At 30.5% G+C, this 24,911-nt stretch overlaps 1 pseudogene; it reads right to left on the bottom strand.

The window, feature by feature from the left end:
- Positions 1–2,935: 2,935 nt before the first annotated feature.
- Positions 2,936–23,636, bottom strand: LOC137813525 (uncharacterized; annotated as a pseudogene).
- Between the last annotated feature and the right edge of the window lie 1,275 nt (positions 23,637–24,911).

Here is a 24,911-nt window from a genome sequence, read left to right on the forward strand (position 1 = left end):
GAATTATGTAACATTTAAATAAATTTTCATTTTTACATACTATACTCACAATAATTTTTACGATCTTGAAAACACGAGTAGTGTTTTTTATGAAAATTTGATAATCTAAACATATTTCTTAGGATTTCTTTAAATCAATAAATTTATTAATTTTGGTGTTTTTTTTTTTATCTTTACTGTATTAGTTAATCTCGTAACAAAAACCTTGAATAAATTTTCACTACAAGAAAACCTTCATCTAGCTTCCATTTTTTTTGCGTGGGCCACTTGCGGACGGTACTCGCGTCGGCCAAATTGACTAAAAGCCCACGCAAAAATGAAATGGGACGCAGAAATGGATTTGATTTTTTTTTTAAAAAAAGTCAGCTTGCGTCGGCCAAAGCCCACGCATAGGCGTCGGGTTGCGTCGGCCTCAACCCATGCATATGCGTCGGTTTTGCGTCGGCCATAACCCACGCATATGCGTCCGCTTGGCTCACGCATGTTTAGGATTTTAAAATTTAAATTTATTTAATGTATATTTAATTCTTTATTATATTTATTTTAAAATTATTTTTTTAATGTTATAATAAATTATTTAATTTATCAATTTTGAATATAAATTAGTTAAATTAAATTTATTAAATTAAATAAGTGTTTGATTTAAAATTAATTGAGTAAAAGAAAATATTTATTTAAATTATTTAAATATTATATAAAATATTTTATACATAAATTTAAGAATATAAATTTAAAATGAAGTAATTAATTAATACAAATGGTAATGGATCTATTTAAAAATAGAGAATAAACTTGATCTAAAAAAAATTTATTTGGTTTAAGAAAAAAAAATTAGATAAAACTTTTGATTGGTAACTGAAATAAATTTAAATGTTATATGTGTGCAATTGATGAATGAAGTAGGATTTTTGTTTTGATATCCATTATAATTTTAAAGATGTTATTTCTCATAAATGAAACATAAGATCATCTTAAAGAATTAGCGAAAATGTATATGATACAAACATATTAAGACTAAGTGCGTGAGTAAGTAACTTATTCTTAATTGTTAGATTGATAAAATATCCAAAATGTTCCAAAGTTGACTACAAGCTCTATAAATGTCATTGTTATAGTTACTGAGTATGATATCGAAAAAACATTAATGTTTTCCAACTGAAGCACATAATAACGTCATAAGTTGTAAGTAACGAGATGACACGTATGCAATATTTCTTATAAGTGTTTTAATATAGTTTTTCAATGTACTAAACTAGTATATGGACCCGTGCAATGCACGGGAATATTTATAATATTTTTTATTTAAATAATAATATTATAATAATAAATCTATATATGAAAATTAAGAATTATTTTAGAGAAAATTAAAATTATAAATCAAAATTACATCAATTATTGAAGTATTAGTAAAGAATTAAAAAAAATCAAATCGATCAATTATTCAATTATTAGTAAACAATTAGGAATACATAAAGAAACAAAAATAAAAAATCAACCCAGTGTATTATATTTATTGTCATGTATAAATATATTTAGATAGATGTTTTCTCAAATTTAAAAGGAAAGCAGGTTTCCATAAAAAGTAAAGTTTTCTTCCGAATAACTGTGCTTGAGCATTTTCTCTTTGAAATTGGCAATGAGTGTTTTGTAGCTGCGCATTTTCTTGTTCATCAAATTGTCAACGGTGTTTTGTACCTGCAAAATATAAAACATACAAAATCTTTTAGATACAATATCCATGAGGTAGTCATATATTCATAATTTTATAAGTCATATATTCATGTAGCTGTCTTGTAGATGTTAACCACATAGAAAATGGTAAACACATTGTTTAAAAAAACAGCAAGCAGAACTTAAATGTATACACCTACATGTATGCATATTGTAAGTCGTTGTATTCTGTTTTCATATTATTAAATAAAAACTTTTGACATAATAAATTGTAACATAATGCAATATCTCATTAATTATAGGAAATACTATTATAAAATAAATATGAACTTCATTACTTGTGGCCAAGTGTATTTAAGGCTGAATTCAGAGAACAATAATTTCATGAGAAATGTAAAAAAATTCGATAACAAAAAGAAGTAAGATGTATTTTTATATTCAAAGTTTTATAACAGAAAATATACTCCGTAAGAGAACAAAACATACTAAAAAATACAAATGGATTACATAGTTGCTTTTCTTTAGGTGCTATAATATGAGGGTTGATCAATATTGTATTCAATGTCAACACATCTCATTACACATCTGATGTTAATTGCATCATTGCAAATATAATAAATAAAAGAGAAATGTCAATAAAAGAATGGACAATTAATAGAATTATGTAAATATTAAAAAAGAATAAGAATGAATTTGTACCTGTGTTAGGTTTTTGATTCAGTAGTTTAAAGAAATCTACTGAAGAAGTGAATATTTATGAAACAAATAAGATAAAATAATATGATACAATAAATTTAATTAGCAAAAGTTCTATGGACTTTTGATGATTATGCTGCTTGTTTTTGTAAACAAAAAACCATATACCTGTCTGAATACAGCTGAATTTTGATCACTTTATTTAGGAAGAATTATGTAACAATACATGTGTAAAATATTATAATATAGAACCTGTGTAAAGTATAATAGCTTCCTATTTTCTGTATTAAATATCCCCTTCTTTCTCAATAATTACAATGGAGTTCCTGTATTAAAAACCTCCGAAGAAACAAAATCATCAAAACAAAATTATACACAATTTTAATTATGAAATTTATTAAGAAGAAATAGATGAATACCTTTCTTTGTATGCAAATTAAGAGGAAACCTGTAAATACCAAAAAAATATTAGTTTAGTCTTGCTATATTAGAAGAAAAATATCAGAATTAAAAATAGTTTTGTATTAAAGAATTTTCATACCTGATAAGTATTGCTGTAAAAATATTTTCAAATATTTTCAAATATTTCCCTGTAAACCACATTAGTAGTTGAATTAGTTGTATTTCCATCATCATCCAAAATTAATATTTTCAACCCTTTCTTGGATTTAACTCTGGAAATAGCAACATATAACTGTCCATGTGTAAACACTGGACGTGGTAAATATAAACCAACTTTATTAAGGGTTTGTCCTTGGCTTTTGTTTATTGTCATAGCAAAGCACAAAGATATTGGGAATTGTCTTCTCTGGAACTTTAAAGGCAAGCCTGAGTCAGAAGGAGTCAAATTCATTCTAGGAATTAATATGTTATCACCAATATTTGTTCCGGTAATAACTTTGGCAGCAATCACATTTTTCCCCAAGTGAATTACTTGTAATCTGGTTCCATTGCAAAGTCCATTGGCTTGATCAATGTTCCTTAGAAGCATTATTGGAACTCCTACTTTTAATTTAACACTGTGATTAGGAATTTCGGAACATTTGATATCGTTCAAAAATTCAGTTGTAAACCACTCAGCTTGAGCATTTTCTTGTCCTTCAGATTGGCAAGGAGAGTCTGAACTTAAATAAGTAACTTCTTCTCCGGGGATTAAGGTTAGAATGAAGTCATTGACTTGGTCCACACATTCTGTAGTAGGACACAATATTGCACAATCATCAAAAAATGCATCAGAGTTGAGATTCTGTATGTACCCTGGATAAACAAATTCAACCAAGTGCAATAAAGGTTGTTCAACATTTAGAATTAGAATGTCTTGTGGTATTTCAATAGTTGCATGTCCCAACTCATTTAATTCCATATCTCCATCTCCAATGTGAAGTATCCAATCTGCAAAATCTTTTATTTCTGATGCAGTTTGCTTTGATTTTTCACTGTTTAATCTCATATTTTCAGTAAGTTTGAAGACTTTGCAATGTTTCCACAATTCTGAGTAGTTCAATGTTGCCTTCACAATATCATATCTTGATCCCTTTTTTACAACAGGCAATATCTATCTAAAATCACCTCCCAAGACAATGACTTTGCCACCAAAAGGTTTAAGGGCATTTTCTTCACTTACAGCCCTCATGATATCCCTTAGAGTTCTATCCAGAGATTCAAAACAGAACCTATTCATCATTGGAGCTTCATCCCATATAATTAAATTAGTTTCAATCAACAATTTGGCCCAAAAGCTTCCTTGAGGTATGTTGCAGGTTGAATGTTCATTTATTAACAAAGGAATGCAAAATGTAGAATGAGCTGTTTTTCCTCCAGGTAGTAACAAAGAAGCTATGCCGCTAGAAGCTACATTTAACACAATCAACCCTTTTGATCTAATTGCAGTAGACAGAGTTTTCCACATAAAGGTTTTTCCTGTGCCACCATAACCGTATAGGAAAAAAAAACCTCCAACTTATGACAGTACTGCTGTCATTATATTCTCATACACAACCAATTGCTCCGCAGTTAGAGATTGAAAAAGAGAAGAATGAATTTCAGACATTTGTATCTTGTCATAATTTAATTCATCAATAATTAATCTATTCTCATAAATAAAAGAATCTGAATGAATAGGTTGTGGAAGACTGTTAAAGTCTTTTAAAGATTTACCATTAAGAATCAATAATTCTTCTATTTGTAGAAGACAAAGGTTTAGTATTTGACCATCTTCAATTGTAAGACCTAGCAAAAGAACAACAGTTCATATTTTGAACAAAATAATATGTTATAATGTTTGAAGAAAGCAGAAACTTATACCTGGTAGGTTAAACTCTTTCCTTTTTTTGTATACAATGTCATCAGATAACAATTTCCAAGTTTTGTTCCAAACTTCCTCAGGTCTAGACATAGTATTCATGAGTAGCAGTGTAACAAACAATCTTCTCAACTGAGTTCCTGAAGCAAGGGTGTTGGCCTCTATAATTGCATCAATAAATTCTTTATCCTCTGCCAACAGACCCATGGCATAGCATGCCTCTTTATAATTTTTGTAAATAACACCATTAATAGTCCTGATGTTATCATAATTACAACAACCCTTTTGAAAATTCAACAATAACCTAAGATAATATAATTCTCCTGTGCAAGGAGGAATATATGTTAGCCTTCCAATACTAACCCCCTTTTTCCTTGGTTTCCATTCTCTTTGTTCTGACATCCACACAAAATGGTTAGGGTATTGAGAATAAGTCAAATTTTTCCCCTCTGGATAGATTTTATTAGCTTCAAACCAAGCTAAAAACATTGTTCTTTTATGTTGATTTGTATGCAATATTTCATCAATATCTTCATTGTCCTTAAATAGAATGGGTTGCTCTTTTAATAGATGAAAAGTCAGCCTTTGAACTGGAGGCCATCTATGATGAATGTCAAAGGCAAGTATTCTCCAAACAGCTTCACAGGGAGATATATATCTACAATCATAATACTGTTTAATTTCATCTATAACTGGTGTCTCAGTAGAGTCTTTCTGAGGATTAGTAATTTTCAAATTTGCTCTATCTGGACCTTTGTTGACATATTTAAACAAATACTTGATTGAATTTGATTTGTTGCAATATTCTGTGTTAACATGAGCCTGATACCTCAGTAGTAGCAATGGGCTATATGGTACAACATTCCTATTGTCTAACTTAATTCCATTTTTAAGAATGAATATTCCTTTATCTCGACGTCTGTAACATGGATATCCATCCTCATCAATAGTAGTCAACAATTTAAATTTCTTTGGGTAAAATTTTGAACATTTACCGTTAGTCATGCAAGGTGAGGAAAACCGAGCTGCTCCGCATGGCCCATGTATCATATACGTTGCAACTGCCTTTGACTATTTAGGATATAAATCTGCCTGCGGTAATTCTGCTGAAATCACTCCATCAATGTCTGTTGGAGTTCTTAACTTTTTTTCTCCATCCAACCACAATAATATGTGGGCATGAGGCAAACCCCTTTTTTGAAATTCCACAGTGTACATGATGGCATTTTCATGTGTTATTCTTGAATCAAAGTAGAAAATAAGGTGCGGAAGCAATGGGTGAGATGATCAAGACCCTCCTAGGAGTTGTGTTGGCCTTGTAGGTGCATGATGAGTATGGTGTTTGAGTGGTTCGGCCAGCTCAAGGGAGAAGGTGAAAGGATTGAAGTTTAGAGCCTAGATTTCTAGGAGAAGTAAAGCTTGTGCACAAAAATGGCAGCATAACCTTACTCAATTAAACTTGAAAATACAAGGTGTAGGCTCCTCCTTTTATAGGCTAAGGAGGACCATAATGCAACCCTAATGCTAGCCAAATGAAATGTAAATGTGAAGCACATGGGTGCACATGGCACATGGGTGCACAAATGAGCACATGGGGAGGGGTGTGTCTAGTTTTTATGCTCACCCCCCCTCCATGGTCTTTCTAGAATGTTCACACAAATATGCTTTCTACACTACTCTAATTACTAAGCACCCCTAATGGGCCTTTATGTAACAATTACAAAGGTCTTCTCTTCCCAAAACCGTAGCTTTGACCCATGTGTATGTGAAGCTAGACGGTCTAGAAGGAATCCTCATCATGGCCTAGACGCTCCTTATGTAGCCGCTCCTCATCATGGCCTAGACGCTCCTCTTCATGGGCTAGACGCTCCTTTTTGAGTCTAGACGCTCCTCATCATAGGCTAGACCGTCTAGTCTTGGAGGCTTGGCTTTCATCGTGTGGTGAGCTTGGGCCCTCCTCCATCATCCCCTCCCTCTTGAAAAGGATTTGTCCTCAAATCCAAAGCTTTTTCTTCAACTAGGGGGATGGTTGTGGCTGGATGGTGTCCATCATCTCCTCCTTCGGGAAAAGATCTATCCTCAGATCTACAGACTTGATCTCGGATAGCAACCTTTTGCTTCGCCAAAGCTTGTCCTCCTGGATCAAACGTCCACCTATAGACATAATCAAATAAGGCATAGGTGTTAGTTTGCAAATTAATTTTACTAGGTTGCCATTTTTGCTTTTCTTTTGGTTTTGGCAACCTTGGACAAAGTTTCTCTTTTAATGGTTGTGTGTGGTCTCTAATCATCTTATGTATTTTAAAAGGTTCATTTGTGGTTACTTTCTCTTTAGGCATAAATCCCATAGAAGATGGTAACAACTTAAAAGGAGAAAGATGATTGAACCCACACATAACTTTAAAAGTAGAAATATAAGTAGTTTTGTGAACTACTTTATGGTATGTTTGCTCACCTCTAGAGTTGTGTGTGCACTTCATGATTATTCTAGGCATAGTAGAAAGAGCTAGATTTTCAAATATATTTTGACCATGCGTTTGAGGATGATAAGAATTTAAAGTGTGCAATTTAGTTGCAAGTTTTCCAAAGGAAATCCTTAAATCATGGTTTGCGAAATTTGGAACTCTATTCAACACTATGCTTGAAGATAAACCATGAAGATGTATCACTTCTCTAGAGAAGAGTTTATCCATAACCATGAAGATTGAATCACAACCTTTTGTTGTCCTAGGGAGTTTTAATAGGAAATTTATATCTTCCCAAGGATCATTTGCAAAAGGTGAAGGAGTATAGAGTTTATGAGACATTGCCTTGGGCGTATTTTGAAAACAAGAATTGTACCTAAGGTAATGTCTTTGAACTTCTTTTCTCATGGGGGACAAAAGTTTTCCTTTTAAAAGCTCTAGAGTTTTATCAACTCTAATTTGTCCCATGAGTTCTCCTTCATGAAGACTTTTTCTCTTATGTGTAAGGATAGTCTCGTTGTGACAACCATTGTTTATAAGGATTTGTACACTTTGCAATGGTTGTCTCAATAAGACATGACAAGTTTCTTTAGGCACTACTTCACATAAAAAATTGTTTTTGTAGATGCTTATAAAAAACTTGACATTCACTTGGTGATATCCTAGCACATATGAGAAATAATCTATTTCATTTTTATCTATGCAAGCTTCTTTTAAAGACTCTTCTTTTTCACTTAGGCTTGCAAGTGTTCCTTTACAAAAGGTAAGGCTAGGTTGTTCAACAAGAGGTATATTTTCAAATGTATTTTCAACTTTTCCTTCTTGTTGAATGACCTTGTGGGAAGGAACACTCTTCTCCCACGCCTTTTGTTCTTCAAGGGTCTTCTCATGCTTTTCTTTTTCTTCTTTTTCTTTAGCTTCCCTTTCGACTTCCCCTCTCTTCTTTTGTATTTTTCTTTCCTTTCTTTCTTTATGGGAAGCAAACAATTTTTCTACCCTCATTTCCCAATCTAGGCAAGCTTCTATATTTTCTTTTCCATGGAAATGGGGTTGGTCTACCCTAACCTCTCTTGGGTTTTCTTGTTCTTTTCTATCTCCTCTATATCTTCTAGGGGGTGCTTGATAATAATCATTTACTCTAATGCTTCCCTCCCCAAAAGAATCATGATCTTTAGAGATATATGCATGAGAAGGTAATTTTTTTTAGAATGTGAGACTTCTCATCCTTTGCTTTAGTCAAAACATTAAGTTTAGTCTCACTCTCCAATTGTCTATATGCAATTGATTGCACAGTTTGTGAAACTTCTTTCAAAAGAGTTTTTAAAGATTTTAATTCACTTCCAATAGACTTTGTAGAATGAGAAGAAGAAGACATGGCTAAAGCTTTGTGTATATAGGTGTTTTACTTTGAGAAAGTTTAGGAAAGTTAAAGAAGGTAGTTTCCCAGGTAAGGGAGGTGAGTCACAAAGGACTACTTAAATACCAAGCCTTTTCCTTGCCAAAAACTATCCTCCAATATCTTCACACAAGACTTTCTCTTAGTGAAACACTTAGAACACAAATAAGTTGAGAAATCAATTTTTTTTTTTTCAATGCAAGAAAACAATGTATGCTAACTAATTTAACAAAGCTAGTCGGTTTAACACAAAATAAGCATGCAAAGCGTTACTACTAAGCAAAAAGAAAGACAATCACCAACAATTAACAAAATTAAACATGCAAAACGTAGCTATGAAAGCAAAAGAAAAGCAATTACAAACAAGTAACAATTACTAATCAAGAATGCTATACTATTCGGCCCTAGGTGAGGCTTCTTGGACACTTTGAGCCCTTGAAGACACACTCACCGTCTAAAACGTAATTAAAAGAGGTAATTAACAATAAACCAAGTTGCAAAAGAAATAAGAAAACTCCCTTTGTTGTTCCTCCTTTTGGTTAGTGCACTTCTTTGTTGTCTTGATTGTTGATCTCCTAAGTGTTTGTAGTGTTTGTTTCAAGAAAGCTTGTTTCGGCTTTGGCTTTGTCTCCTCCTTAGAATGTTGGCTTTAATTCTCCAATTTCCAGCACCTATTCACAAGGGCTAAACCTTAAACCAAGTCAAATTCCATGCACATAAGCACCAAGGGAGAAATTAAATTCCAGCACCCAAAAAGAGAGGTCAAGGAACAAAAGCAAGAAACAAATTTAATTGAAAGAAAACAGTACCACCAAAAGGATTTATAATATGACAACTTAGAAAGAGATTCAAGAAATTAAAGCAAACAATTAAAGGTACTCAATAAAAGGTTGGCACACAAAAAGAATTCCTAAAGAAAAGCACTAGATTAGATGACCAAATAAAAAAAACAGCACCACTGGAAAATGTTGTGGGCCAGAAAATGTGTTTGTTCCCCGATTTATGCTGATCTGTATTTTTGGAATTTGGCTCTGAAATTTGTTATGCAAGATATTCAGGGTCTTATCTAAAATCTGGCTTTGGATTCACTCAAAACGGATGCACCATTTTTTTTTAATAAATTTTGCAAAATTGGTGTTCGGTTATGCCAGATGGAGCGCTTCAGATTTGCACTCTGATCTTAAAAGATTTATCATTTTTTTTCTGTTGCTTCTTTTGACCTAATTATTTTTTTGTCTTTTCTATAACACTTTAAACTTGCATTTTCCAGAAAATCAGAATTTTCCTATGGGTGGAAATATTTTTCTGGGTTAAAACAGCCAAAACAGAGAAGGTGTAAACAGGGGAATCTGAAAACTGGAAACAAAAACAGCAAGATACCAAAGTTTAGACACAATGGAAATTTGTGAAATAGAATTTGTGTATGATCTAACACAAATGGAACTCAAACTAAAAATTAAAAAGGCACCAAAGGAGCAAAGAACAGCAGATTCAAGCAAAATAAAGAGACCCAAAATCAAGAAACAAATAAGCCAAATAAAAGGACTACTATGAATTGTTGACAATATGGATGAACATGACTTGACAAAACATGTATAGATTCAGAAAATTAAAGACTCAAAGCATAATATGAACCAAAATAATGAAAGCAATAAAGACTCAAAGCCTAAAACAAAATAGCAACACAAAGGTGTATGGAATCCTATCACAAATTGCACAAGAACTTGTTCAAGATCAAATGAACAAGAGTGCTTCGGTTGGATCTTCCACAAAGCACACCAAGAACAAATTAAAAAGTAAAAAACAGCAAGACAAGTATGGAATTTAAATGACAATATGAAATAAAGAAGAACTGAAAATTTAAAAGACCAAGCTACTCATCTTGAAGAACCAAAAGCTCTGATACCAAATGATGGCATTTTCATGTGTTCTTCTTGAATCAAAGTAGAAAATAAGGTGCGGAAGCAATGGGTGAGATGATCAAGACCCTCCTAGGAGTTGTGTTGGCCTTGTAGGTGCATGATGAGTATGGTGTTTGAGTGGTTCGGCCAGCTCAAGGGAGAAGGTGAAAGGATTGAAGTTTAGAGCCTAGATTTCTAGGAGAAGTAAAGCTTGTGCACAAAAATGGCAGCATAACCTTACTCAATTAAACTTGAAAATACAAGGTGTAGGCTCCTCCTTTTATAGGCTAAGGAGGACCATAATGCAACCCTAATGCTAGCCAAATGAAATGTAAATGTGAAGCACATGGGTGCACATGGCACATGGGTGCACAAATGAGCACATGGGGAGGGGTGTGTCTAGTTTTTATGCTCACCCCCCCCCCCCTCCATGGTCTTTCTAGAATGTTCACACAAATATGCTTTCTACACTACTCTAATTACTAAGCACCCCTAATGGGCCTTTATGTAACAATTACAAAGGTCTTCTCTTCCCAAAACCGTAGCTTTGACCCATGTGTATGTGAAGCTAGACGGTCTAGAAGGAATCCTCATCATGGCCTAGACGCTCCTTATGTAGCCGCTCCTCATCATGGCCTAGACGCTCCTCTTCATGGGCTAGACGCTCCTTTTTGAGTCTAGACGCTCCTCATCATAGGCTAGACCGTCTAGTCTTGGAGGCTTGGCTTTCATCGTGTGGTGAGCTTGGGCCCTCCTCCATCAGTACATACCTATAATAAGATAGAAATTGATTGAATTATAATGCAGAAAATCTGAACATAATTTTAAAATATGGATTAATCATTACCTGCATTAACTTTGCCAAAATATTCATCTTTTTTGAAGTCAACCATCATTTGATCTAATTTCATCTTGAATACTCTGCAAACTATATTTGGCCTATCAGCAGCAGTTAATCCTCTTGATGTAACAAAGTCACGTATTTCAGGCCAATTTACGTTGCAGGTAATTGTGATAAATAAATCAGGATATCCAAACCTTTTACAAATTGCCATTGCATCTTGGCAATTGTTGAACATATATCTCATTCCTCCCGTGAATGATGCAGGTAAAACTATACGCTTCCCAACTGCAGAAGAATTTGTTTCTCCTCTATTCATTGCCTCTTGTACACCGTTGAGAATATCACAACGTATTGTTTTTTGGTTTGCTCTTATGAACGACAATCTTTGAGATTCAACCATAGTATATGCATCAACCAAGAATTGTTGAAACAGACGACGTGAATGAACTACATTTCCAAACTCAACACTTCTTTCTTGAATTCTAAATGCAATGAATTCTCTTAACGATATACGACTTCTTTTACGTTCTTTGCTATTGCGTACTGGAATATCTTCTTGATAACCATCTTCTCCAAAGGGGAATATTAAAGGATACTGTAATGGGATGAAGGCTGTATGTGTCTCATGCAACCTAAACAGTTGTCCAGAAATTTTTTTCACTATGATATCTCGTCCTACATCCAGGTTGCTCATATCACCGACAATTAACGCTGCTATCTCATCAGTTGTAGGGGTATTGTACACCCTTGGATCTTTTGAACGATGTCTAAATAACCTCAATCCAAAATCTGAATGTACATCAGAATTTACAAAATCTTTTACTCTTCTAAAACTTTTTGCCAGGACATTGTTATCATCAATCATCTTGGTAAGATCTTGAATCAATGATTTATCAAACTTCAACTCTTTCAAATTGAACCTAAATAAAATTTAAATAAATATTAATTCAAAATAATATTATAAATGAATCTGCTGAAAAGAAACTAACATAATGTAACACATACCCAAAGTGAGATACTCTGTTTAAGAGTTCATTTTATGTATCATATATGTAAAGTTGTGCGAACTTGAGCATTTCTCCACTGTGAGGTAGTAAGCTTCCAATCCTATGGTAGTTTTGTCCATGCAGAATAAATTGAGGAGGCCCAAAACCATCATTTACGGAAGAGTGAACTTTTCCTCCAATTGAAGTAAATGAAAACATACTATTGTAACTTCTGATATGTTGTAAATAGTGTTGGCTTCGTTGATCTTGACCATTTAATAACTCTAGAATCAATTTAGGAGGTTGTTGTAGGTAAGGTAGCTGTACTTTTCCTTTTTAGCAACATATAGAAAAATCAACCTTTAGGAAACTCTTTGTTTTGAAGGATCTTTCTTCATACCACACCTCAGCCAAACAATATTCACATTGTATATTTGGTTGTCCAAATGAAACAATATCTATATTGAAATAATAAATAAGGTTATATATTACATTTACATTAATGAATTTAATTTGAATACAAAAGTTAAAGTTAGAGACATGCACCTTCATTTTCAGCTTTTGAATACAATTCGGAAGTGTAAACTTCTATGCTCTCATCTGAACACGAAACAAAGTAAATCAAAGTGCTTTAGAAGCAATTAACTAAATTAAAAATAACATTTAAACTATTTTTATCACCATTATGTTCTTCGTTTTCGTCATGTTCTTCAAAATTCAAGGTCTTAGTAACTGATTGCAGGATTTGAGCACTGTATGTACTGCAACTTTTATCTAACCACATTGTGTTATTATCTTCAAAATTCAATCTCTTAGTCACTGATTGCAGGATTTCATCACTGTATGCCCTGAACCTGTTATCTAAGCTTATTGTTTTCTTAACTACACTTCCACGATTGTAATTACCTGTAAAAAAGTGCATTTAATAAGTATTAAAACGTTTGTTAAGTTACAAATTGAATATCAATTTGTAATTACTTTTTGTCATAAATGTATCAAAAATAGTAATTTTTTAAATTTATAATTATAGTACCTCTTCCTGGATGATATTTTTCCCGCAATCTACCAATTAAGTTTTTGGTATTTCCTCCTGTATTTTTGGCCTCATCTGGATTAATAGAAACAAAATAACATTTAACATTTATCTATATTAGTATATATTCCACTCTGTATTATCAGTATCAAATTTAATGAACCTAATTACATGAGGAGTTGTGAACTCACCATGAAGGTATTCTGTAAGGCTATTTTGTCCTTTAGTAATAGTTCCCATTGATGACACTACTTTCGTAGTTGAATGCATAGTGTTGACTTCTTTGTTTGCTGTCATGTTTTCAGAAACTGCGTAATCTCTTCCCGTAATAACCGATGATTGAGAAGAAACATAATGAATTGACTTGACAGTATTTTGACCTACAAAAAATTATTTTGAAATCAGTTATTTGAATTATCTTCAGTACTGTAGTAATATAAGTAATGTAGTAATATAATTAGTACACAATTCATTGTAAGAACATAATGTAATTAAAAAACTTAGGAGATGATTACATTCAATGACATAGTGTGTTAGTTAAATAAAAAACGAAATGCAATTGTAACAAATAAATTGATTCTATGGTTTAAATTTATTGTTCTTTTACAGAATTCAATTTAGTTGAACAATAATTTTAACTGTACTTCGATTATAAAGAGAGGTAGAGTACCTGTTCTTTTGATATTTGTATTGTGCATTTCAGACTGTATATTTTTTCGTTTTCTTGTGGCAGAGTTTGCATCATCAATATCGAAAACTAAAAAATAAGTAATTAGTAAAATATATATATATATATATATATACATAAAATATGGTAGTTTGAAGTAAAAAAACAGATAAAATTAAGTTTACCATGGCTTCTCCCAGATAAGGATATTGTTTTCTGACTTTGATGATAGGATTTTGTTGTTCTTGCATTTCTTGCTTTTTCAGGATGACAACCTAAACAAATTAAATTAGAAAATAAAGTAAAAAAATTTACACTAAGATTTCTCATTTAAAGCAAAACAAAAAATAAAATCAACTTACCATTACTTATCTCAATTAACGGTTCTCTGTTGGGAATGACTTGTTCTGCAAATAGTAATAAATTATATTATATACATATATGTGAATAAGAAATAAAATAGCATAGATTCAATCAAGCTGAAATAGTTATCTGAGTTAATGCTATTCCATTTACAATTTCTCATACTATAATTAAAAAAAAAGGATTTATTTGACGGAAACAGAAAAAAAACATATAACAATATTTTCTCATTATTTTGGCTGACAAATAATATTTACGAATTCAAACTACAATGATGTGAATGTTCAGAAAAACAATGAAGAACATATATGACTCAAGAAACGTAAATATAAATATATTGTATTCCATGATTCATTACCGTTTGCTTGAGAATGGGAACCAACTCCATTTGTTGTAGTAAACTTTGGCCTCAGTTGCTCCATAACTTCAGAAAGTTTTGTACTCATAAATAACTATTTTCAGGTTTAGAAATCCTATTGTTATAAATACTTAGTGTCTAAACTATCTTTCTTTTGCCGCCAAATTCTTTTAGAGATTTGGAGGAACATTAGTTCCTTATTTCTCATTTCTTTTTCCATAATACATTTAATAAAAATACTTATCTTATTTGTTACTGTGCAAAATATATAAATGTCAAAGTAAGAAGTTAATAAACTTTTAAAGGATATGAAGTTAAAACAAAAAATCAATTAAACATTTAATTCAGTATAAGTAATACCTAAAATCAAATGTAATATTCTATGTCATTGGTCATTAATAAAAAAAGGTTAAAGAGACAACTCCTTTAAAAAGTTACCTTTCACCAGTGAACAGAGTTGTAGTGTTGTCCATCATTTGGAAATGTAACCTAATTAAAAACTTATAATCACAACAATAAACTGAATAAGCAATTTAGGCAGTATAAGTTTTCAATGAAGACAATGGAATGAATGAATGCAATGGATATCCAAAATGGGATCTTAACTTTTTATATGTGGAAACAAATTTGCTTTTCTATTCAAAAGAATGTCTTTCTATTTTAAGCATTGTCATTAATGAAATTTTTGTTTGACTTTAGAAAGAACCCACCTGCAAGTAAATATATTTGTCAGGTTGAATACAGAACAAATTTAAAGTAGCAATTATTTGTAAAGAATAACCTTAAAGAATGTCCAATTTAGTGGTCAAAAAGATGAAAGCACAACATTTAAACATGGATAGCATTATTTTGAGAATCGTAGTAAGCAAAAAAAGGAAAACTTTATGTATGTTTGTTCTGCACAAATAAAAAAGTTGTCTTCAATTTAACACAAAAAAGGAAACCTTGCAAGAAACCCTAAAATTTGTCAACAACCCAAAAAATCTCCCATTTTCTTACATTGTCGGTTCACTGTGTTCTAATGCCTAATTCCATGAAAAAGATAAATGAACAAACAAAAATCATGCATAAGTAAACTCTTAATAAAATAGGGTTGATTTTTAAAGAAATGCTTTAACATTCAATCTCTGAACTGAATGCATGTAAAACATAGAACTTTCGTTGTATGGATAATCAACAAACAAAGAAATTTACTTTCACTTCAGAAACGATGCATTCCTCTAAAGTGGCTATGGCAAAATAAAGGAGAAAGAGGGTCTTATGTTGTAGAAAATAATATTTAAATATGTAAATATTTAAAAATAATAAAATAGTCAATCATGAATAGAAAATAAGATAAGTATGTGAACTGTAATTATTGCTACACCTTTGTATTTGATGACCTTTCAACTTTCCACTGCATTATACAATAGAATACTTGTCTTTCAAGTATCTTATTAAACAAATATCTTATTACAATTTTCTAATTTTTATAACAAATGATAATTATATTAGTAAATAATATAATTTTATTTAATAATAATTAATATTTATATGAAAAAGCAAATAATTAACATAGTTCAAAATAATAATATATCTGTATAATTTTGACATATCTAATAATTTAATAGTAAAACGAATAGACTTAAAATTTTTACCAAATTATCTATATATTGAAATAATTACCTGTTGCCATATCTAAAATCCCTAGGAAGACTAAAAGTCTACATTGAGAAGAGTGTAGAAGGGATAGAGAATGGCCACAGTTCTGACACTTATTTATTGAACATTTTAATTAAAAATAAAATAGTTTACAAAAAAAGGTTAGTACAATCAGAAATATAAAATAAGGATTAAAAAGGGTAAAATCATTATGATTTATCAAAAAAAAAAATGTTAAAAACCACATATCAAACATAAATGTGAACAATAATTGAATGGGAACAATAATTTGGAACCATGTATAAATAAATAACTGTTGTAAATCAATGATGAAAGTAATTACGTAGAAGGCAAAACTTAACTATAAATACAATGATGAATAAAAAATGTTGTGAATAGAAATTAGAAAGAGTTAACAAAATTACAAATACAAACTAAAAATGTGAAAGAGTACAGAAATACATCAAAATTCGTCTTTCATAGTACTCCTTTTTCAAGCTAAAATGGTTATTCGAATTAATGGTATTCCATTTTGAATGAGATGTAATGGAAATAACAGCAGAAGTACAATTTATGATGCTATAATTAAAAATAAGCTGGATTTATTTGGGGAAAACAGAACAACAACATATAGGAATGTTTCAAGTATTTTGTATCATAAACTGTTGGTTCATTATTCTGGCTAAAAAATAGTATTTACGAATAAGAACTACGCTCAAGTGCATTTTCAGAAAGCCAATGAAGAACATATATGACTCAAGAACCATAAATATAAAGGTAGATGAATTTCTTGATACATTACCGTTTGACTGAGAATGGGAACCAAATTCGTTTCTTGTAGTATAACCTTTGGCATCAATTCCTCCCTAACTTCAGAGAGCATTGTACTGAGAACAAACTATTTTTGTTCATACAAATCCTATATTATTATAATTATTAAAAAAAGGTACCTTTCAACAGGTAAAACAATTGTTGCATTCTTGTCCATCATTTCCAAATCTAACCTAATTATAAAATAATAATAATAATAAGAAAAGGAAGTCGTGCAAGAAACCCTAAAATTTGTCAAGGATACACAAAAGATCTCCTTTTACTTACATTGTCTGTTTCCCTGAATCTGCATTCATTGTCTGTAACGACTAATTCCAGAAAAGAGATATCAACAAACAAAAATCATTGATAAGTAAATCGTAAATAAAATATGGATGATTTTTTCAATAAAATGCTTTAAACTGAAATCTATGACCTAAATGCATGTCAAAAGCATAACTTTAATTATAATTTCTGTGAATAATCAAGAAAGAAGGAAAATTAATTTCAGTTCCGAAATCATGAATCCCTCTAAAGTAGGTATGAATACTAAATTCCTTATTCTCATGTGAATAAAAGAGAAATATAGTTCTTATGTTCTAAATCTCAAGAATAATGAAATAAGAAAGTACATATGAAAATAAAACTCACCAGATTCTGTCAAAATGGAGATAGGAAGTAAAGCAATCTGAAGAAAAGGATGAAAGCACAGACTTTTGCAACTAAGTGTCTTTCTCTGTTGGAAAATTTTTTTTGCATTGAATATGGACATTCCAAGAGATGAAAATTGAAGAAAAAATTGAGGTTTAGGCTTAGGAGAACGACCCTTAGTTTATTTTGTTTCCAGAGAGTTCCAGAGTTCCAAGGTCTTAACTTTTTATTATTATTATTATTATTTTAAGTGAAATAAGTTAGAGATTAATTCTATTTTAATTTTAAAATTTGAATATTGTATTAATTTTGATTTTTATTTTGATTTGATGTTGATGGCAAGTTTTGATAATTTTTATAGTGTCTGCAATATTATTATAAATTTTGGAATAAATTTAAAAACTAATTTCTTCATCCAATTCAAATTCGAATTAAAGACAATAATTCAAGATTATTATTCATAAACAATTTACTATATTTAATAATCATAATAAGAATTAAAAATTAAAAATAAGATATATTACAAATCGTTGATAAAGACAATTTGACTTCAAATGTGAATAATTGAAATTCAAATTAAATATAGTACATAAACATTAAAAAATTGAAGATTAGAGAACATTAGCTTACAATGTAAACAGTACAGGTACTGTAAAAGAGGAAAAGAACTAATTTATTATCCCCATATAACATTTACATTACAACAAATTACTAATTTGAGATTACAATGAAAATGATATAATTAAATTGGATTGTTGCCACAAACTTCACCATGTAGGTAGGTACATCTTCACTTAAAGATCCTGCACTTCTTTCTCCAACTTCAAAAAAGTATGTAAAAGTATAATTAATGACATAAAAGAAATAGAACTAAAAATAAATTTAAAGTAAAACTCATAAAAGTGAAATGTGTGTTTCTTAACAGAAACATGTATTAGGTGAAAAACATATTAAATTATGCAATCACCTTCTTTGAAATAATTTGAAATCAAATCAAATATATGAAATATATAATGACAAATGGACAAATATTAATATTAATACAATGAAATAGTGCTTATACATCGAAAAAGAAATTTAAAAAACCATATAAGAGAAGTCAAAAATTATGCCAAGACAGTTTAAAACTATCTTATGATTTAATAATTAATAATGAACAATATAATCAAAATCATTATTCCACAATATATTAAAAAAAATGAATAACAGGAAAAAAAGAATGAAACTTCTGTGAGTTTAATGTACTGGCAACTGTTTTAGTGTTAAGCATATTTAACAATGCTAACACATTATACACAGGCCAGATAATGAATGAAAGTTTAAAGTAAAACATAAAACAAATAAAAATGAAACAAATCAGATACAACTTAAACATAATAAAATCCAAATAAACATAAACATTAATAACAACAAATTGTCCTGGTGTCCAAAAAAGAGAAACCTTAAAACCAACTTGGAAAGATAAAACCCTAAAGAACAACAAAAAGTAAATAGTTCTTATACTTTCAAAACAACAGAAAGTAGTATCCCAAACCATTAACAAATCTAATAATAGACTTTGGCCTGTCTTTTGTAGTGACATATCTTGACTTGCAGAACCCTAATATCAGAAAGAGGCATCATCATATGACATTCAAATATAATTTTATCATCTTCACGGAAGGAATGAAGAAGGCAAAATTTTTTCCAGCCCCTGCCAAGCTTGATGTTTGTGCAAGGAAACGTTGCTCTTATGACTTTGCATTTAACATCGTGTACTGGTCCATGTAGGGTAACGTATTTGAATCTCGTTTGCCGAAGATATTGAGCAAGTCCATCACGCAAATCCTTCAACAACATGAGACAGTATTGAAAAAAAAAATATAAAACAAAGATTTAAAATAAAAGATTCTTAAACTTACCACATAATTTCTTTTTATCCGTAAATCAGCCAAATCCATGTAAAAATGTTCAAAGGGACCCTTGGTCAGCGGTTCCCTTCTTTGAACTTCCTTCAAATAACTATTAACACCTATTTCACAGATCTCCCCCATAAAAACAGTTATTTTGAAAAAACTTTGACCTGCGTAAGAAAAGAGTATAGAGTGGTCGCCTTTAAAGCCATAAATGGAACTCAAAGTCGACCATCCATCCAATATCTGGGGAGACAGTATATCCTGGTTATAATATACTTTATGCAAGTTCCCTACAGTATCTGCGAGGGTCCACTCCTTAGAAAGTTCTGATTGAAACTCAACAGCGAATGCACGATCAACATAACCATTCTATTCATTATGAAAAATAAAAGTCAATAAAATGCATTGATAAAAAAAGTAGGTATTGAAGAAAAGAAATGAACTTCTTACTTTCCCGCGGATGTACATTGATGAAAAAATAGCTCGTGTATCAAGTTTCATAATTTCTTCAGCACACCAATCCATCGAAGTGAATGATAGATAGTGAACAATGAAGGAAGTATGGAATAGTAAGATAGGAACGTAGAAAGAAGAAAAGAGTAGGTTTCTGAGTGAACAAAAGGCAAGTGTCATACGTATTTATAGCCAAATATCATTCGTGACCTTTGATATCCATTCTCTCAAACAACATGACGTTTCAGTTGAAACAATATATTAAATAATAAAGAGAGGAATAGATAATTAATAATTAATAATGAATAATATTACTAAATAATAATAAAAAATTGATTATTTAGATAGGAAAAAAAATACGTAATCATGAATAAAAGATAAAAAAATTACCTGTCTATATTATATATTATTATATTATATTGAAATAATAAATTGCTGCCAGATGTAAGAGAAGTACCTAGGAAGATTAAAAGACAACATTGAAAAGAGTGTATAAGGGATAGAGAAAGGCCACAATTCTGACAGCTATTTAATGGACCTTATTAATTAAAAATAAGTTAGTTTAAACAAATTTAGATGAGTAGAATGACAAATATATTATATTATATGGTGTTTATAAAAAATTATTAAAAAAACATATATATAAAAAGGGTGTTTATAAAATATACATACCTGTAATAATACATCCTCTGAAAGCAAAAAATCCTTGCAATCAGCTTCAAAAGAAATAGAAGAATGGATCAGATATAGACGTTGATAAGTAATATCTGGAATAATTATAAATTTAAAAAATAATTCACAAACCTGTAAGTTTTGTGCCCAACATTCTTCCAAAAAATAAGTCATTGTAGTAATTAAAAAAAAACTGTTAACATTTTTTAACTATAACGTAACGTAATTACGTAAAAGAAGGATAACGTGGAATACTGAATTCAACAATATTAAATAAACAGACTCAAAATGTACTGATACATCATAAAATATTCTGAATAGAAATTAAAAATAGTCATAGAAATGTCCAACAGTGATAGAAATACATGAAAAATCATCATTCATTAAACTCCCTTTTCGATCTTGATATTTTTCCTTAATACCCTTAATGGAACATCATCATCCGCTGTGTGTGATGGTGAAGCAAAATCTCTTTTAAGTCCAGGAGGAACTACTTCAGCACTTAACTGACTGTCACTCACTAAGTCAACAGTTTCAGAATGCAATTCAACAACTTCATTGGCAAATTTTTTAAACAAATCCTGCAACATGAAGTACAAATATTAGTAAGATTTTTATTTGTAAACTAATTATTTAAATATAAAAGACCTGAGGAACTTCTACAGAGGAATGGTCTTGTTCGACATCTTTAATATTGAATAGTCTTTTCTTCTGAGATTAAAGTTCCTTGACAACATAAAAATTAAAGTAAAAAATATAAATAATCCTTTTAGAAATAAAATGAAACACAAAATATAATAAAATAAAATAAAAAATACATACCGAACTTTCAGAACCACCATTAGAAAATATTTGGATAATACTGTCATCAGTACAAATTTTTTTCACACGGAATGATTGATCAAACCTGTTAGATTGATCTTTAACACAACCAACTTTAAACAACACAACTTTGTCTATCAAAAGACCAAATTCTTTGGGTAGTACACCAGAGTCAGAGTTCTATAAATTAAAAAGAAGAGTAAAATATTACTATATTAATTTATACAATAACATTTTCATATATGCATCAATAGACATAACATAAGCACTATTGGAAAATTACCTTGTCATTACTTTCAAATAATTCCGCACAAGATTTATTTATCAGTGTAGTTGCATCTCTGTCAAAAAGAACAAAAGTGGTGGAGTCTGTTTCACCCATTACACGGACCTTCAGCTTATACCTGAAATATAAAATATAATGAAAATATTAAGAAATATAATATAATAGATTTTACTAATATAGAAAGTAATGAAAAGAAAATTATAACGTTTACAAAGAATACCTTGGTTGCACTTTCATAACATGTTTATTACATTTTTCACAAAAAAACATCTTTGAATCAGGGTAAACGGCTTTATTGCATAAGCAAGCTGTGTACCACCATTCATCATTAGCTACAATATGTTTTATAGTAGCTAAAACAACAAAAGTGCTTTCCTGAAAACAAAAACAGGTTTTGCAGTTAAGAATACATAATTGATTTAATTAAATTTTGCTAAAAAAAATATAACTACACCTCTTTGCAATCTTTCAGGCCTTGAATAGTGTTTCTTGGAATGAAGTGGATAAATTCATCATCAATATTTTGTTTTCCAGAATCACACAACTGACTGACTCCTTGAGTAGGAGAATCTGTATTTTCCATCATCCTACAAATGTTAAATTTGTAGTTAGAATGTGTCATAATTTTCAAGTAATGAGTGACAAAAGTAAGTATTGAAGTAACCTTTGCTTAAGTTCGTTTGCTTCTTTAGACTGTAAGTTATATTTTATTTTCGTACAATCCAAGCAGTTTTGTAGGCAAACCTTGTCTACAATGAAAATAAAATACATTAGGTTATAAGTACATAAATTTAAGTAGAATAATAAAAAAAATAAGTTACAGTTGCATGAGTAAACATACCATGGAAAATCTTGACTTTAGCAAACTGCACACTGATGACCACATTTTGCAACTCTCCAGAAGACAAAAATGCATTCAGCTCATCAACGTAATTGCCAAATAAAGTACACTCCATGCGCAAGCTGTTGTAAATAATATTTGAATTGTTTAAAACATATTTTCGAATGGTTGAACTACAAAATTTTAGCTTACCCATCAGCTTCAATGGAAATCACATTTAACTTAGTTGATGAGCCTGTTCTATTAATCTCCCTCTCAGTGCCTACACCAGTCAGTAAACCAATAACATCTGGAAGAAGAAAATTATGTAAGCACATATGGAAACAAATATGTTGAACCAAAATCATTATAAGTAAACTTACCAACTAAATAATCAGTATCAAAACCAGGGGCTCTTATCACAGACATTGGGGTGTACTGAGGTATTGCACATGATACCAGTTCATTTCCTACACAGGTTACCTTAGTTCCAAACTGGAAATTAATCTTGTACTTGTGACGGGTTGTTCTATAAGATCCTGAATTAGTTGTCACACTAAAGAAATTGAAAGAATAAACCTTATCCTCAAAAATATGATTTTGAAATTTATAAATTAGAGTTTTTCTAACAGAAACATGAATTCTATCACCCTGGAAAAGAAGAATCAAGATTAAACATGATTAGAATAATTGATATTAATATTTAGATCAAACAAAAAACAAAAGAAAATGATAAAACAGTTACCTCTTTATCTTGAATCACCATTTCCATTGAGAATGGAAACTTGCTTTTCTTGAAGTCCGACACAAACCACAATCGAATCACTTTTGCTATCAGAATCCAATTTTCATTCTCTGGATTGATATCTTTGATTGAATTTGTATTTTGTCTTAACAAAGACATTGTAAGATATTCCTTTTAAGAAAAAGGAAAAGGCAGACTACAAATGTTGATGCTAAATGAGGTTCCAAATAACATACCATGCATCTATTTATATAGAAGGATTGGTGCTTAATTATTTTGAAAAAGTAAAAAATAAGTAAAATATAGATTTCAAAATGAGTACGAATAGTAAGAAAAAGAATGAATGATGATTCATTTATACAATGTTTCACGAAAGGAAAAGATTTTTGAAATAATCAAACCATAAAATGGTCTAATACATACGGTACGGTTAACATTGTGATAAAATTCTTAACTTTTAGGTACAGGAAACAAAATTGCTTTTCCACTCAAAAGAGAATCATTCTACTTTAAGCAATAACATTAATGAAAATGTTGTTTGACTTCAGAAAGAGAAAAATGCTGCGAAGAGACTTTCCCAAACATCTATCTATAAAAAATGACGTTATACAAAACAACGTACATGCAATATGTAAAACAGATGAAAACCAAAGTTCAAAAATTGGTGCATTTACAGAAAGATGTTCCAAAAATAGAAACTTCACATGCATTTTTTTGCAGATTTGCAAAAGAACTTTTCTGGTTTACAAAAAAAAGGAACCCTTGATTTGAAAACCTATCTATAAAACACAGATTGAAAGCTTACAAAATTGATACTACGAAGATTGAGAATGTAAGTTTCATGAAGAAGGTAAAATGTCATAAATCTATACATAATCGTACAAAAGAACGAAAAAACCGTACCTGGGGGGTTCATATAACTTGCAATCAGTTTCAAAAACATGGAAAAAAAGTGAACCCTATGAAAAGGTTTAACACAGTTTGGGAAAAAATCAGTATGCTAAGCAAAACATTCTCAGTAAAAATTCCAACAAAGGGTAAGGTGGGGTTTAGGAAAGGACGAAGTTCTTACCAATTTCATTTCATGATACAGTATTGATTTCGCATGCATACAAAAGAAAGAAAAAAATCTTACCTTAGGGTTCATAGATCGTGGATTGAGATTCCCAAACATGCAAAAAAAAAGGAAAACCTATCAAAGTAGCGGTGGCTGGGGGCAGAGCATATGTGATGGGGCAAAGTAAATGTGATGAAAAAATAATACAAAATGGAAGAGAGGTGGTGAGTTTAGGTAATTGCATCTTAAGAAAATCCTTGTATCAGCTGCACAGAGCATATGTGATGGGGCAAAGCAAATGTGATGAAAAAATAATACAAAATGGAAGAGAGGTGGTGAATTTGATTCATTTTCAAGTTCAATATTTTCATTAATTA

The sequence above is a fragment of the Phaseolus vulgaris genome, chromosome 10 (assembly GCF_051622355.1).
Source record: "Phaseolus vulgaris cultivar YP4 chromosome 10, ASM5162235v1, whole genome shotgun sequence".
NCBI classification, from domain to species: domain Eukaryota; kingdom Viridiplantae; phylum Streptophyta; class Magnoliopsida; order Fabales; family Fabaceae; genus Phaseolus; species Phaseolus vulgaris.